This window comes from Malania oleifera, chromosome 6, assembly GCF_029873635.1.
Source record: "Malania oleifera isolate guangnan ecotype guangnan chromosome 6, ASM2987363v1, whole genome shotgun sequence".
In the NCBI taxonomy this organism is placed as follows: Eukaryota; Viridiplantae; Streptophyta; class Magnoliopsida; order Santalales; family Ximeniaceae; genus Malania; species Malania oleifera.
This window is the reverse complement of record NC_080422.1, coordinates 109,392,634-109,408,969: the sequence shown is the minus strand read 5'-3', so window position 1 is coordinate 109,408,969 and position 16,336 is coordinate 109,392,634. Positions and strand designations below refer to the sequence as shown.

The 16,336-nt window shown below is 38.5% G+C and overlaps 1 pseudogene; it reads left to right on the top strand.

The window, feature by feature from the left end:
* LOC131158763 (uncharacterized) overlaps positions 1-12,455 on the top strand; it is a 31,565-nt pseudogene extending 19,110 nt beyond the window's left edge.
* Positions 12,456-16,336: the final 3,881 nt, after the last annotated feature.

The window sequence follows — 16,336 nt, the reverse complement described above, 5'->3', positions numbered from 1 at the left end:
GTATCCGGAGGGGTATGGAGAAGGTAAGGAGGATTCAAGAACGGAAGATCCCCACGACAGTGAAGGAGTTGCGTTCCTTTCTTGGCCTTACTGGTTACTGCAGGAAGTTCGTTAAGGGGTATTCGCGGAGAATGACTCCAATGACAGGACTACTGGGAAGGTATTATTGGCCGCACACGCGGGATGATGTGGTTAATTATACCAAAACTTGTCTCACTTGCCAACAAGACAAGGGGGAGCGGAAGAAGTATGGTACTTTCATGGCCGCACCAAAGTACTGTTCGGTAGAGGGGACGACACAATTGTTCCTTGTGACTATTGTGAAACTTTGGGGTTTTCCCCAAGTTATTATTTGTGACCAAGATTTAATGTTCACTGACAACTTCTTAACAGAGTTTTTCAGGATATTCAGGTCACACCTTGACATCTCTTCGAGTTATCATCGACAGACAGACGAACAGATGAAGAGATTCAGAGAGCTACTAGATGAGTACTTGCGCCATTGTGTCAATGACAACCGGAAGAATGGCGTGCAACTACTTGATGTGGCTCCATTCTGTGGCAACGCCCAAAGGCGCTCAACAACCAAAAAGAGCCCTTTTGAGCTTGTTATAGACCAGCTGCCGCTGTTACCTCACACAGTGGGTGAGCCGTACAGACGAAAGAGTCCTAAGGCATACATCTTCACCAGTGAAGGGAGACAGAATGCAGACTTTGCCCAAGCCTATCTGGATAAAGCTTCTAAGCAGATGAAGAAGTGGGCAGATCAGCAGAGAAAACCGCAATTTCATGTCAATTGCCTCAAGCCATTCAACGCCAACACCAACGACCTGAGCAGAAGTCAGTCAAACAGCGTAGAGTTGAAGACAGTGCAACCTGACAGACATGATGTTGAAGAGATCCTTGCAGGCAGAAAGTTCATATCCTCAAGGAAGAAGCGGCAGAAGTTCCTAGTGAAGTGGAAGCGCCTTGATGACAAAGAAATCAGCTGGATTTCTACGGAAGATTTGAAGCCATTCGTGGACAAAGTTGAAGTGTACCTATCGCCAAAAGTCTACGAGGCCGTCGACCGCATAAGTGGGGGAGAATGTCACGGGCTAAGCTTGTTCAGGGCATTATGCTTGCCTATGATCGCTTATCTCGTGTGTTTGGGATGGGTTTCCATCATGTAAATACTAGTGTAGGGTTATTTTCTAATATTTCTTTCATTGTAAGCCAAATAAGGCAGTATGACTCCTCGGTCACTTTGATGTTTCCTAGTGCTAGAGTGAGAATGGCCTAGAAAGCTCTTTAGGGGAGGGTGAGTGTTCATCAATCATTGTAAAACTCACTAGCAATTGTCAACGTGCTTAGCCTACTTGCCTCCCTCGCTAAGTACAACATGTCAACGGAGGATTTGTTAATGAATTACGTTTGCTTCAATATTTACTGCTTGGTTGTCACGGCTTTCATGAATTGATTATAATTTCCGCTGCTATCTGATTGAATGTTAATGAAAGTGTTCCGTGGATGAATGTTGGTAAACAAAAGGCTGGCTAGTTAAGCAAGAGTGCTTTAGCTAGCGCCGCACGGCCCTTCACAACGGTGTGAAAAAGGCGGACCGTGACACCTAGACCTCAGTGGGGTGTTGCCGACCACAGCTGCCAACATGACTAACTTAGGAATGCTCTTCTATGAGTGGCAAGATGCTGTGGAGTCAGAGTCAAGAAAATCTGGCAAGAAAAAACTAATCCTGACAATGGCTGTTCATTACTTGCCAACTGTCAACTCTTTTAGTTATCCGATCAAATCGATTCAGAAGAACTTGGATTGGATACATATTGTAGCATATGATTACTATTTGCCTTCAAGAGATAATTTCACAGGTGCCCATGCTGCTCTATATGATCCGTCTAGTCAGGTTAACACTGATTTTGGTGTAAAGGAATGGATAAGTAGGGGATTATCGCCAAACAAGCTGGTTTTGGGTTTGCCATTCCATGGCTATGCATGGAGACTTGCGAACCCCAAAGATGATGATCTTGGTGCACGCGCATCAGGTCCAGGTATTACACTAGATGGATCAATTGACTATGCATTAATCAAAATGTATGTTCGAACATATCAAGCTCGTCCGGTATACAACTCTACTTATGTAGAAAATTTTTGCAAGATTGGATCAATTTGGATTGGTTATGATGATGTGGAAGCCATAAGAGCTAAAGTTTCTTATGCAAAGCAGAAAGGTTTGCTTGGTTACAATGTGTTTCAAATCCCCAAGGACGACAATTGGGTGCTTTCTCGGGCTGCTGGTGGGTTATAATTCTTCTGTGATCGTTATTTCCTTTTTTAATTTTCCCCCTTAGCTAATGTAAATAAGTGGTCAGGTAGACATATTTTACTTGATGGTTCTTTCCAGTCATATGCTATTTTTGAGTGTGTAAAGCCTTCTTGGTCCATAATGCTGCCTTTTTCATCATCAAATTGGATTTTAAGGCTATTGAGAGTAGTTTTGCGGACATTGAAGGCAATTGAGGATCAGGACATTTGGTCTCAAGAAATTTATCATTATCGTACCTTTAGCTCATTGGAATTAACTTTTAGATTCTCAAAGCTTTTAAAATCTCAAAGCAACCTCATACTATTGATTTATTAATAAAACTGAAGCAACAAATTTTAGCGAAATATTAGTTTGGCTCGTAACTTTATCAAACCCTCATAGTTAATTTTTTTTTTTTTTTTTATTGGAATGAAGATTCTTCTCTTCATGGAACTTAGCTGACTTTTCATGAAATATATTGCATTATATGCGAATAGTGGGAGGTTGTCATATAGAGTGACTAAAAACAGAAGAGATTGGAGTTTACCACATCGATTGATATATTGGTAAACCAACTGGCATATAATATGATTGTTTTACTTGAGAAATTTTTTATATAAGTCTGTATAACCTATATTACTCGCTAATTATCATGAACTACGGTTACAACTCAAGTTGATGGTAAACATCCTCAAAACAGGCACTGATTGTTGGTAATTATTGTGCTATCAGTTGCTATGGGTATTCTACTTCCATGCCTCACGATGTTTTACCTACGACGGAGACTGCTCAAATCCAAAGGTGCTTTTCTAAAAATTATGTATTTTGCCATCTATTTCATGAAGGATGAGTAAAAAATTTATTTGTGTTGTGATTTGTGGCTCACATACTAAGTGAAAGACATGCACAAAGAGAAAACATGACGGAAATCAAGGTGCAGCAGGGAAAATTGTCGACGGTAGCTCTCTAACCATTAACGGTTTGGAGCCGTGTTTGAGAGAATATACTCTCTATCTGAAACCGTCGACGGTTTGGCCCAAGCAATTGATGGTTTGGCTTGGGAAACCCAGCACAAATTTCAAATTTTGAATAGGGGACGTTAAGTTGGTTGGGGTTTGGAGGGAAAACGTCCAGGAACTCTATTTATATGTTTTTTTGTGATGTATTTGTAGAAGATGGTTGTACATGGTTGATGTATTGTTCATGTCCTTTGGACAAGAAGATAGTGAATTGTTGTCGTTTGCTCCTGTGAATGTAGGCTTTTCCGATCCACGTAATTTCTTTTGTATTGTGTTCTTATTGCTTTGATATATTTGCTGTGGATTGTTTCTGTATTTTTATCATTAAGTGTTGCGTGTGTTTGATTTGATATTCTGCCGTGTAATTCATTTTTCACAACAAATTGGTATCAGCGCATTGTTGTAATGACCTCTGGAACTTCTTTTGCAAAATTTGACGTTGTCAAGTTTGATGGAATCGTAAATTTCGGTTTATAGCAGAGAAAGGTGAAGGATCTCTTAGTGCGGTAAAGTATGGTGAAGGCCTTATACGTAATTCAATCAGATAACATGAATGAAGCAAGTTGGAATAAATTGGAGGCAAAAACTGTGTCAACCATCCAACTTTGTTTGGCTGATGACATGTTGTATCACGTCATGGATGAAGATTATTCGGCAGCAGTTTGGAGGAATCTGGAAAGTCGATATATGTCTAAGGGTTTATCAAAATCTGCAAATGTAGTGGAAGGAGACTTGGGGAAAAGTGATGGTGATGTGCTATATATTTCATCGAGTTCAGAGTGCCTCACGGATTCGTGGATCTTTGACTTCGGATGCTCTTATCACATGATATCAAATAGAAAATGGTTCAATACCTACAAGTTAGTTAATACTGGTTCTATTTTGATGGGAAATGATATTTCATGCAAAATAATTGGTATTGGAAATGTTAAAATAAAAATGCATGATAGTGTTGTGAGAACCTTATGTGATGTAAGACATGGACCAGATTTACAAAAGAATGTAATTTCATTGGACACTTTAGACTGTAACAAATATAGTTATAAATTTGAAAGTTGTGTAGTGAAAGTGTGTGAAGGCGACTTGATGGTGATGAAAGGACAAAAGTTAGCAAAAAATATCCATGCACTGCAGGGTATCATAGTTGTAGGTGGAGTTACTGCTGTAGAATTTGAGTAAGATGTTCTGTGGCATATGCGGTTAGGGCATATGGGTGACTACATTTATTTAGATGTTTAGGGACATGTGAGGATAGTATAACGGGGTAGACATATGTATTTCGTGGGTTTATCACGAAAAGTTTTGGTGTATCTCATGTGGCACAAGTCAGAGGTATTTTCCAGATTTAATTTGTGGTTGAGGTGGAAAACTAGATCGGGAGAGAGATTCTCAGGTCAGACATTGGAACTGAGTACACTGGTTCAATTCAAGGAGTTTTGTGAGCAGGGCAGGTTATATGCAGGGCTTGCATGGAACTTTTTGATGAAGTCAGTGAGTATAACGCGTTTCTCGTTTGACCGATCGTCAAATGTATCACTAGATGGGAGAGTTGTAGGAACATTGTAGACAAGATTTGTGGTAGACTACTCGAGTTTGAGTGGATGTCCACAAGTGCACATTTCTAGTGAGGTGGGATCTAGGCTTGGTGTAATATCCGAACAGCACATCTTTCTGGGTTATAAGAAAGGTTAGTTCGAACCACAGTTTTGAAAGGCTTTTTTCAGGGCTCGCGTGCGTTTTAAAAACACACCAAGGCGTACGTGCAAAGGCAAACCTCCATGAATGTGTACGCCTCAGCCAACAAAGCGTACGCCTCTGCCAAAAAACGACGCCTTTTTACGCCTCATATGAAATGCGTATGCCTTTCGGTATCCTGGGCTAAAATACAATTGTATAAGTCCAAACCCAAAACACACTGAAACCGTATCCTCCCTCTCTCTCCTGCGATTCTTCTCCTCTGCTCTGTCAGCGAAGCCTGACGAAGCCTTTGCCCTCTCTTCGAAGCCTCGACGAAGCTCAACGAAGCCACTGCTCTCTCTCGAAGCCTCGACGAAGCTCGATGAAGCGTCTACTCTCTCTCGAAGCCTCTGCTCTCTCTTACGCCTCGAAGAAGCCTCTGCTCGAAGCTCGAAGCTCGAAGCCTCTGTTCTCTCTCGAAGAAGCCTTTGCTCAAAGCTCGAAGCCTTTGCTATCTCTTACGCCTCGATGAAGCCTCTGCTCGAAGCCTCTACTCTCTCTCTCTCTCTCTCTCTCTCTCTCTCTCTTGAAGTCTCTGTCCGACGGGATATTATTTTTACAATCAACCAGAGTTGACTAAATGAATGTTAAAAATTATTCCCATTTTCTTGTAATAGTTGGGTTCAAGGCTGGAGTTCAGCCGTCTCCCAAACAGCCCCTTAACAGTTGGAGAAATTTTTAATTTGGCTTTTTATCATCTGTTTGAAAACTTATGGCTTATTTTCAATACTTAAGAATCATATTTTTATTTTTTCTCTTCATTATTCTAACATTTTTCTCATTTTTATACTATATATAAATTTATTTATTTATTAATTATTTAAAAAAATACAATCCCAAAAAGCTTACACCTCACCACCTTGAGGCTTACGCTTCGCCTCGTGGAGGGTAAAACGCCTCGCCTTACGCCTTTGCCTTTTAAAACATTGGTTCAAACTAGGTGATCTAATGACAAGCAAGGTGGTGATTAGTGGAGACATAGTTTTAGCGTACTTAGGTAAAGGAAGAGAAAAAATGCTAGAAAACTGCAGTATCAATGAATATGTGATTCAGGTGGAGTTAAATACTTGAGGCAAAAATGCTAGGAGTTCTATCTTGAGTCAACACTATCACAGTATAGATTGCAATAGAAATGAGCATGTGATGCAGGTGGAGCTACAGACTCAGGGCAGAGATGATATTTTTCATATTGCAGGGAGTTTCAGTTCAGGAGACCAGTAGGATCACGGTGGGCTTAGGTGCACTATCAGACCACCATTGAAGTATAAATTTGATGTTCTAGTGTTTTATGTATTCATTACTACCAGGAAGGTTTCTACTATATTTCAAGATGCGGTGCACAGTAAAGGGAAAAATATATGGATGAGTGCTATGGTGGAGGAAACGGAGTTACTGCATATGAACCAGATGTGGGAATCGGTGGAACTTCCAGGATGGAGGAGGGTGGTAAGATGCAAGGGAGTGATGTATCTGTTGTTTGTGAATGACATGTTATTGGTTGGGAAGGCTTTGACTGAGACTAATCAGTTGGGAACTCTGTTGACAAGTGTATTTGACAAGAAGGTTTTGGGTACGGTCAAGAAGGGTCTTGGTTTGAAGATTCGCATGAATAGAGCTGCAGGGAGATTGGGGTTATCTCAGGGTGGCTTTGTGAATAGAGTTGCAGAGAGATTTTTGTTATCTCAAGGTGGCTTTGTGGACAGAACTGTAGGAAGACTTTGTTTGCCGTCTCAGGGTGGTTTTGTGGAGAATAAATGTAAAATGTCTACTGCTTGGTACCTAAGGATGGACAGTGATGTCTGGGATATGTCAAAGCTCACCTATGCTAGTGCAATGGTGTGTTTTGGTAGGCAACAGAGTGGTTCGTTAGTCAGGAGATTTGTTGTTGAAGACTATGCAAGGGGCTTTGATGACAGAAGGTTTACAATAGGGTTTATGTTTACTGTTGTGGAAAGACCTACTTGTTGGAAGTCCAGGGTACATTTTCCGAGTGTAACATCTACAACTGAATCAGGGTTTATGGCATAAGCCGAAGCTGCCACGGACAAGTTCAAGCGTTGCTTGGACTTGGTTTTTGTCTCCAGCTGCTAGACGGGACGTGGTCCCAACCTAATGTCCCAAGGTCAAGGTGGATCAGTGGGTTCATGTTTTCAGTTTCTCCAAAGGGGCGTATGTTTGCCAAGGTGGAGATTGTTGTGATATGTGGTTCACATACTAAGTGGAAGACACGCACAAAGAGAAAAAAAATGATGGAAATCAGGGTGCATTAGGGGAAACCGTCAACGGTAGCTCTCTAATCGTTGACGGTTTGGAGTAGTGTCTGAGAGATTATACTCTCTGCTTGAAACCGTGGTTTGGCTCGGGAAACCTAGCTTAGATTTCAAATTTTGAATAAGGGACGTTAAGTTGGTTGGGGTTTGGATGGAAAACCTCTAGGAACTCTATTTATATGTCATTTGTGATGTATTTGTAGAAAATGGTTGTACATGGTTGATGTATTGTTCACGTCCTTTCGACAAGAAGATAGTGAATTGTTGTCGTTTGCTCCCGTGGATGTTGGCTCTGTCGAACCACGTAATTCCTTGTGTATTGTGTTGTTATTGCTTTCATATATCTGCTGTGGATTGTTTCTGTATTTTCATCATTAAGTGATGCGCGTGTTTGATCCAATATTTTGCCGTGCAATTTTTTTTTCACAACAATATGTAATGCAGACACTAGCATTTCTCCTTTTGCTCTTTCCCTCTGTCTTTATAGGAATGATGGCTACAGATGAGGAATGGTTGGGACCTTTGGAAAATCTTGATAGCAATGATGATCCTCATCTTCAAGCTTTTAGCTTTGCTATCATTGAAGCTGCAACAAATAACTTTTCAATTGACAATAAGCTTGGGGAGGGTGGATATGGATCTGTTTACAAGGTAATAGTTGGTTTTCAGGCCATATTATTTCTTTTTTTTTTTTGTTGGGGGGAGTGCGAATTTAGTATGTATGGCACATTTTTTTTTATATTTAAGGAATAAGTCAAATAATTGCAGTAACTCAGTTAAGGACATTGGAGAAATCTCTATGAAGTGCCTGAGTATGTAGAAGCTATGGCAGTAACTGACGGAAATTGGAGTAATCTCTATAAGATGATGAGAATTTATATGATCTTGATTCTATTAGTTTATGTACTTGATTCAAAATGATACACCTTTGAAGGGACCTTAGCCGTGAACTTATGATACTTGTAAATTTTCTGGCACTTTTGTAAGCACCTATTAAATTTTAAGTAATGGATGCGGTCAATTGGATACTATTTTTACTATTTGCACGAACCTTTGATTTGATTTTATTTGTGCAAGTTTGCTGTTACTAAATCTACATGTACCAAACTACATTGTATTTTGATGTTTTCTCTAAGGCTCTAAGGTAACTATATGTGTAAAAAAATTTTTGTTTCTTTGAGAAATTGGCTGAATTCCTCTCCCACAAAGACCCCAGTGTTCCTAATTTTTCATTTCTCCAACTATTACTTTGATTAATTATTTCACTAGAAACTTCATTTTCAGTTTCTATATGCATCGTTTTCTATAAGACAGTTTGGTGTTTTACTATTCCACAAACCCTGTAGTAGATTAGAATTTTGAACATGCACACGTCAATTGGTTTGCAACAGATTGATTATTAGCAGAGTATAAATGCGATAATGATGAAAGTATTGGTACATTATCTACTAGGAAAGGGTGGGTGAGGGGGGAATTATTGCATCTATATAAGCCATCAATATCACTTAAGTCTAGCAAGTATTTTGCGACAAATATCAACAATGGGTCTCCCTTTTTTCCAGGGAAAATTACAGGAGGGATGTGAAATAGCGGTGAAGAGACTGTCAAAAACTTCAGCACAAGGGCTGGAGGAGTTCAAAAATGAGGTTACGCTGACTGCAAAACTTCAGCATGTCAACTTAGTTAGAGTACTGGGCTTTTGCATTGAAAGGGAAGAAAAGATGCTGATCTATGAGTATATGCCAAACAAAAGCTTGGATTTCTACCTTCATGGTATGCAATCTCTAATGCTTTAAATTTTAGTTATATGAGCAAATTGTTACAATATGACCAGCTTGAGATATGGAAATAGAGCCTTGGATTTTGAATTCTAGGTTCACGCAAAACTCAATATTTTTTTTTATTTGTGTTTTGTCAAATCCTTCACAATTCCAAATGCAAGGCTTCAGTTCCATTCCTAAATGCAGCATGGTGTCATTCAGCATTTTTGAGCTTCTGAGCTGTTTTACTGGTTGGTGGGTGGCAAGTGATATTTCTTTGGAGTGAGTTTAGAACAGCCCTGTTTTAAATGCTGGCGCAGAAATGGTGCTTTCTTGAAATGACTCCTTAGACTAAGAGAATGTAACAAGGATTGCTAGAAATTATGTCTATTTTTTTTTGCTGTATCTTTTGTTAACTAATCAAATCCTTCTCACCATTGTGCAAGAGGCTCTATTGTCATTACCATAAAAAAATGTAATTTCATGTTCTATGTCCTTTGGAAAAATGATGAATGATGGCGCTGCCTTTTTACAACACAGTGTAGCATGTTCCCAAAGAAGCACAGAAATAAGGTGCTAACACTGCCACCTCCCCAAAAAAGGAAAAAATATAATAAAGGTGCCTAACTAAGTTCGATAACAGGTCTGTGTTGCTACCAAAAATCATCTTGGCCTGCAAGGGGTCTCTCCTAGACTCCGTCGCTCAATTCGGTAAGGGATTTTTGGGGAGAGAGGAGTGATTGAGGAAGAGAATGAGACTTTGCTTCGAGAGAGGGGGAGGGTTTCTGTTCTATACCAGTACCTCATGGATCACGTGGTGGGCGTTGGGTAGCTGACCACCCTCAATTCCCTCGTGCTTTTTGCAACAGAGGATTAGCGTCTCTGCCATGCGCAGGCTGCATGGCAGGCATTGGCTAGCTGACCCACAACTGATGCTTATTTCCTCATGCTTTTTGTTATGGAAGATGAACACCTCTGCCATGTGCAAGTGTCATGGGCAGAACACTTGACTGTGTGAAGGGCCATGTGGCAGTAGTTGTAAACACAAACTTAACCAATCAGCTGAAAGTAAACCCTGGATTCACCTCATGAACAAGTTCAGAAGCATCAAATACAAATTACATAAAAGTAGTAAGCAAGCATGAAAGTAAACATGAGTCGAGTGTTCATATCATCATACCTCTGTATGAAAGCAGTTTTCAATGCTTCTAGAGTTACCATAACCCAAAGAGCATGTTAAAGAACTTCATCAGTCCTATACTATGTAGCGCAAGTAGTTTACGGCTCATCATCTTCTGCTGTCATCACCTAATTGTAGTCTAACTGCAGTCAAGTTTAGTGAAGTACCGTCAATTGAATGGGGTATTTGTTGTGCAAGGTTACTTTGTTGAGCACACGGTAATCCACACACATTAGGCTCTCATTATCCCTCCGGAACACTACAAGTGCTTTGCAAGGTTTTATGTTTTTACTTCAAGTTACTCATCAAGTTGTTTCCATGATTCTGCCAACTCTGAGGGCATCACTTGGAGTGGCTCTTTTTTTTTTTTTTAATAAAACTTTTGTCCAGGCACTTGGATGGTTCTTTACCAGGGAGCTTCACCTTCTATACTTTCGATAAGTCTAGAAGAACCATTTAATACGGTCCTCCAATAGGGGCTTCACCTTTGGTAACAATTTGATATAATGTTTTGAACCTCATCATAGAGGCAAGTTATGTGGTAGCTTATTTGACATCACAACTTGGTACTCTTTTAACACATCTTAGATAGCAGTAGGCACTAGCTCTTGTCCTATGTCTTCATCCACCACCAATGAAACAAGATAAGTTTGTTCACCCCTTCTCAAACCCCCCTTTGTCTTTTTTTTGCCACATCTTGCACCATGCTTCAACAGAATTTGTTTGGCAACCCTGACTATCTGAGTGTAGGTGTTGTGTTGCCGAGTTTAACTACTTTCACGTGTTTAAGTCCTTATCTAGTTTCAAGTTGTGCCTCTATGCTTCACCCTATAAGACGAAATTGTGAGTAGCCCCAGTATTTATGATAGCATGGATGCCTCTCGAACGCATTGAGAAACTGTATCACACCTGTCCTCTAGGTTCCTCCTCATCCTCGTCTTGTCCTCGTTCCCTTTCTCTTTGGTAGATGTTAGTCAACTACTTAAGAAAGCAATTGTTAGTTCATCAATGTAATTAATTTCATGCAGATCCCATCAGAGGTAAATTGCTAGATTGGAAAAAGCGTGTTCAAATCATTGAGGGGATTATTCATGGGCTTTTATATCTCCAAGAGTACTCAAGGTTCACAATAATTCACAGAGATTTGAAAGCTAGCAACATTTTACTGACAGTGAGATGAAGCCCAAGATATCTGATTTTGGTTTGGCTAGAATTTTCCAGTAGGATGAGCACGAAGCAAACATGGGTCGAATTGTTGGAACATAGTAAGTTACTGCCTCCTAAAGCTGTTTCCTTGAACATGTTTTAATTGTTGGGGCTATTTTGCTTTCTGATTTTTATTGTCCTCTTAAAAAAAAATTTGGATTAACACAATGCAGCGGGTATGTTCCTCCTGAGTATGTGAAAAGAGGTATATACTCCACAAAATATGACATTTATAGCTTCGGAGTTCTACTTCTGCTAATCATAAGTGGCAAGAGGAATGCATGCTCCTACGGCCTGTTCAAGAACATAAACTTCCTAGAATATGTAAGTTAATTTGACAAGTTGGATTTCCCATGACCGATTGCCGTAGTCCAAATTTTTGCATGTGAACTAAAACTATGGATGAAAACGAATTATATTTCAGGCATACGAGCTGTGGAAAGATGGCAATGGCATGGCGGTCATGGATCCGTCATTGGATGATTCAACATCATCATGTAAACTCCTAAAATGCTTGCAAGTAGCTTTGTTGTGTGTTCAGGAGAAAGGGAAGGACAGACCATCCATGTGGGAAGTATATTCAATGCTCAAAAATGAAACTACAGCCATCAATACGCCTAGGAGGCCTGCTTTTTCAATAAAGAGAGGTGAAGATGGGGAAGGCACGCCTTCCTCCCAGCGAGAAATATGTTCGAATGATGTCTCCATCACTCAACCTGAACCTCGGTGACTCTTTCATCTGTATAAGAATTTTACTTGTAAGATTTACTCTCTTGTTTAGTCGATGGTTGGACTCGGGAGTGAAATCTATTACGTCGTGTCGGGAGAAGAGTATGCACGGAATTTTGTTATAGGAAGAAATAGGATTTACGGACAAAGTACTTTTCTATTCCCACAAATATTTTCATAAAATATTTTTATTTCAAACCCTTGATTTTATGACAGTTTTAATGTGCATAATATATATTCTTCTTGTTGGAAAAATATATTTTACTAGGATAAATTTTCCTATATCAAGCATACACTTCTTAATAAAGTGAGTGTTGAACGTCTTCATCCTATCACATTGGGACACAAATTATGCTTTCTGTATAAAATTAAATTTTTATTTATAGATTTTATAAATTTTTTATTTTTTTTACTTTTCTTAATTATGAGAAATTGAATTCCTTTATATTTTCCTTTTTTTTTTCTTTCATATTTTCCAAATTTTAAACAAGGCCTTAATATTTCACATATTAGAAGAAAATATATATACATTCATAATGTTTCTCCAAACCTTAATGCAGTGTTATGAGGTAGGGCATGGATTTTGGGTTTTATATTTAGATTTATATTTGGATAAAAATAGTATAAAATTATATTAAATTTCATCCAAATTTACATAAATTCAAACTCAAGATTCGAAAATTTGAAGGAATCTAATTTTTTATGTTTGGTTGTCAAAGAAAGTGAAAAAGAAGATAAAAAATGTATCAAATCAATGAATAAAATTTTGATTTGGCATATCATTAACATTTGATTTTTCTAAATTTTTATTTATATTAGAACAAAATTTATTTTTTAATAGTATTTGATATAGAAAGAGAAAATTTAATTAAAAATGAGTTTTCTCCCTATTTTCTTTTTATTTCCTTCTGCCAAGCAAGATCCTTAGTCTAAATGGACCCTTCAAGATAAAATATTTTGTCTAAAGAAATTAAATGAAAGAATAAATAAGAAGAAAACTCATTTGTTTTTTTTTTTTATTTATCAAAATGGGTAAATATATTGATCAACTGAGATATATACAACCACCCTGGGCATACCCAGGTCAAAGAGACTGCAATGAGATCACTCATCGTGAAAGTCCAACAATACATCAAAACCCGGGCATACCCAGGGGCCATGAATGGCCAGTCATAATAACCTAAAATGTCATGGAATATCAAACTAAGTATATGTCAAATTTATCAAAACTCATTTGCTGTTCATATGTCTGGTAGGTGGTCTTGGGTCTTTTTAACCCCAAAAGCTAACTTATGGGATGAGACTTTCCCTCACATTTAATAACTGATCACCTACCCCTTCCACAATCAATGTGGGATAGCGCAACAATTTCCCCCTCAAATATTGTGTTCTGAATCGACTAACCATTGATCTGCTTTTTTCAACACTCTAGGGAGAATGTTGTAAACAAGACTTTGACACCAGTGATGGGGAAGAGGGGGTTATGGAGGTGATGTCCAAAATACAATGACCCAAAAAATAAACCTTCCCCTAATTCAATCAACACGAAGAAGAATAACTAATTACAAAAACAGAAATACATAGTTGTAGTAACCTAAGGAAAATAATGGTATTTAAATAATAAAAAGAAAGGAAAATGGAAATAGGAACGGAAGGAGGCAGCCGACTTCGTTTGGATGAGATAATCCCAATAAATTCTCCAAGCCTCGTCGACAAACACAAGAGTTTTGTCAACGAGGGTTCTTCAGGATCTCGTCAACAAAGTTCCGTCTCATCGACGAGAAGATACTGAGAGAGGATTTTGGAAGTCTGAAATTCGTTGGCGAGGGTTGAGGTTCGTCAACGAGTCTTCTCCTTGGCCTCGTCTCGTTGACGAAGGCCACAGTTTAAATAGGCCTAAAATCCATTTTTGGCCGAAATTTTTTGCGCAGAATCTCTCTCTCTCTCTCTCTCTCTCTCTCTCTCTCTCTCTCATCCTTTGGTTTCTCCTCATTCTCTCTAAGTTTTTGGGCCAGATTTCTGAAAAAGTTTGACGATCTGAAGCCACCACAAAGCTCTTGGGAAAGTTCTCTGCAAATCTGTCAGAGTGGATCGTCGGTGGGGCTGAGTTGGAAACCATTCCAAATCCAGGTTAAGACTTTCTACTCAATATTTGACTATTTGACAGTTGTAGAAAGTGTAGTATGGGTAGAAATACTGAACTTTAGAATATTATTTTCAAGGTGTTGAACAGAGAACCCTGCGGGTGCAGGGCTGTTTGCTTTAGGGGTTTTTCAGGACTCAGGTAAGGGGATAAACTAAGCTAATATTTTATGAAAAGTATGTATAATATTATAGCATTTGATTTCAGGGAAATAAATATATTTATATATGTTTTATATTTGGGAAATACTGCTGAAAATGATGGTATGTTAAATATATGAAAAACCTGTTTAGTGTGGCATGAGTAGAAATTATTATGAAATATTTTTTTTTGGGAATATTTTAATGATACGGATTTTTATAATGGAAAACTGGCGTACGCATCGAGATTTTGATATATTTGCCAGTGTACGGGCCGAGCTATAGATGTGATTTGCCAACGTATGGGTTGAGCTATGGATATGATTTGCCGGTGTACGGGTCGAACTATGGTAAAATGTGAAATACCGGCATATGGGCCGATGATTTTCATGATATATGTATATATGCAAAATGATATGATTGATTTGATAATTAATGATATGAAATATCTATGTATCACAGTTTCAGTATATCTTATATAATATCAGAACTTGGTTGGCTTGGTCTAGGCTAGCATTTGCACGGTACCGTTGTTATGTGTCCATGGTCATCATGATCATGATATTTGTGTTAACGCTGCTGTACGGAGTGGTGTGAGATTGGATGGTCTATATGGTTTTTAAGAAGTGTGTGAGCGCCCCTAGTGTACGGACCAGGTCTAGCAGACCCATCAGACTTACAGACTATACTTTTGACTTGGCAGTGGTCGGCCAACCATTGTCAGGTCCCGCTTTCGGGCCACACAACCTAGTCATATAGGGGTAATACATGACAACAGCCAGCTAACCTACCAGAATTGTTTTCATATTATGCTGTATGAGATGAATTATATTTATGAAAATTATGTATGTTCTGCAATGATTTGAAAATATATGTTTCCTAAATATGATACAGACAGTTGTACTGATATGTTTATGTATGATTTTATATAGAACACGGAAATACTCATGTTGCCACACACTAGTGTTAGTTTATTTCCGTTACTGAGAGGTGTCTCACCCCGAATTTTATAAACATTTCAGGAGCCCCTAATAGGAGAGCGGGTAAAGCTCTGTTGTTATAGTTTTGTTGATCTACCCTCTCTAAAGGGTAAGTTTTGGCGGGAACGATTGGATTTTGTGAAAATTTCCCTAGATTTTCTTTTTGGGATGTATAAAATTAAATACAGTGAATGTAATAACTCTGGTATTGTGATGGATGCGTTGTGTTTATGCTATATTGATTTTATGTTTCTTGCTACTTAGGCTTCCGCATTGTGTTTATGATGTATCCCTAGTACCTACGGGTCCAAGTGGATTATGATTTGTTGAGTTTTGTGATATTGATTTTAGTATATTATGGAAAAAAAATTATATGTGAAAATTAAGCAGGTCGTCACAATAGCAACCAAACACACAAAATCAGCCACACAATCACAAAGAGAACACCAAAATTTATGTGGAAAACCTTTGGGTATGAAGAAAAAAATCGTGAGACTAAAGTCCACTTCCAATCTTCCACTATTTCAAAATAGTAGGTTGCAGAAGGTCTTCCCTAGTTAAAAATAGAGGCATACATCAACAACAATCATCAAGAATCATAAATTCTTGGCATAGAAAATTAATATGAGCCATCATCATCAAGGTGTAATCAAACTTGAATGAGATATGGAGAGGTCTCACCCAAAATAGAGGCTGATGTCCAAGCCATGAAACCAAAACTTAAAAACTCCAAATGACAATCAGACCAACCAGAATAAAGAAGGATGAGTTACGAACAACTTGTCAAAATTTCAACTCAATCAGACGAGAAATTACCATCTGATCGTTAATATTAAACTGGTTGCGTAGGTACCTTCAATCTTGAAATTTCAA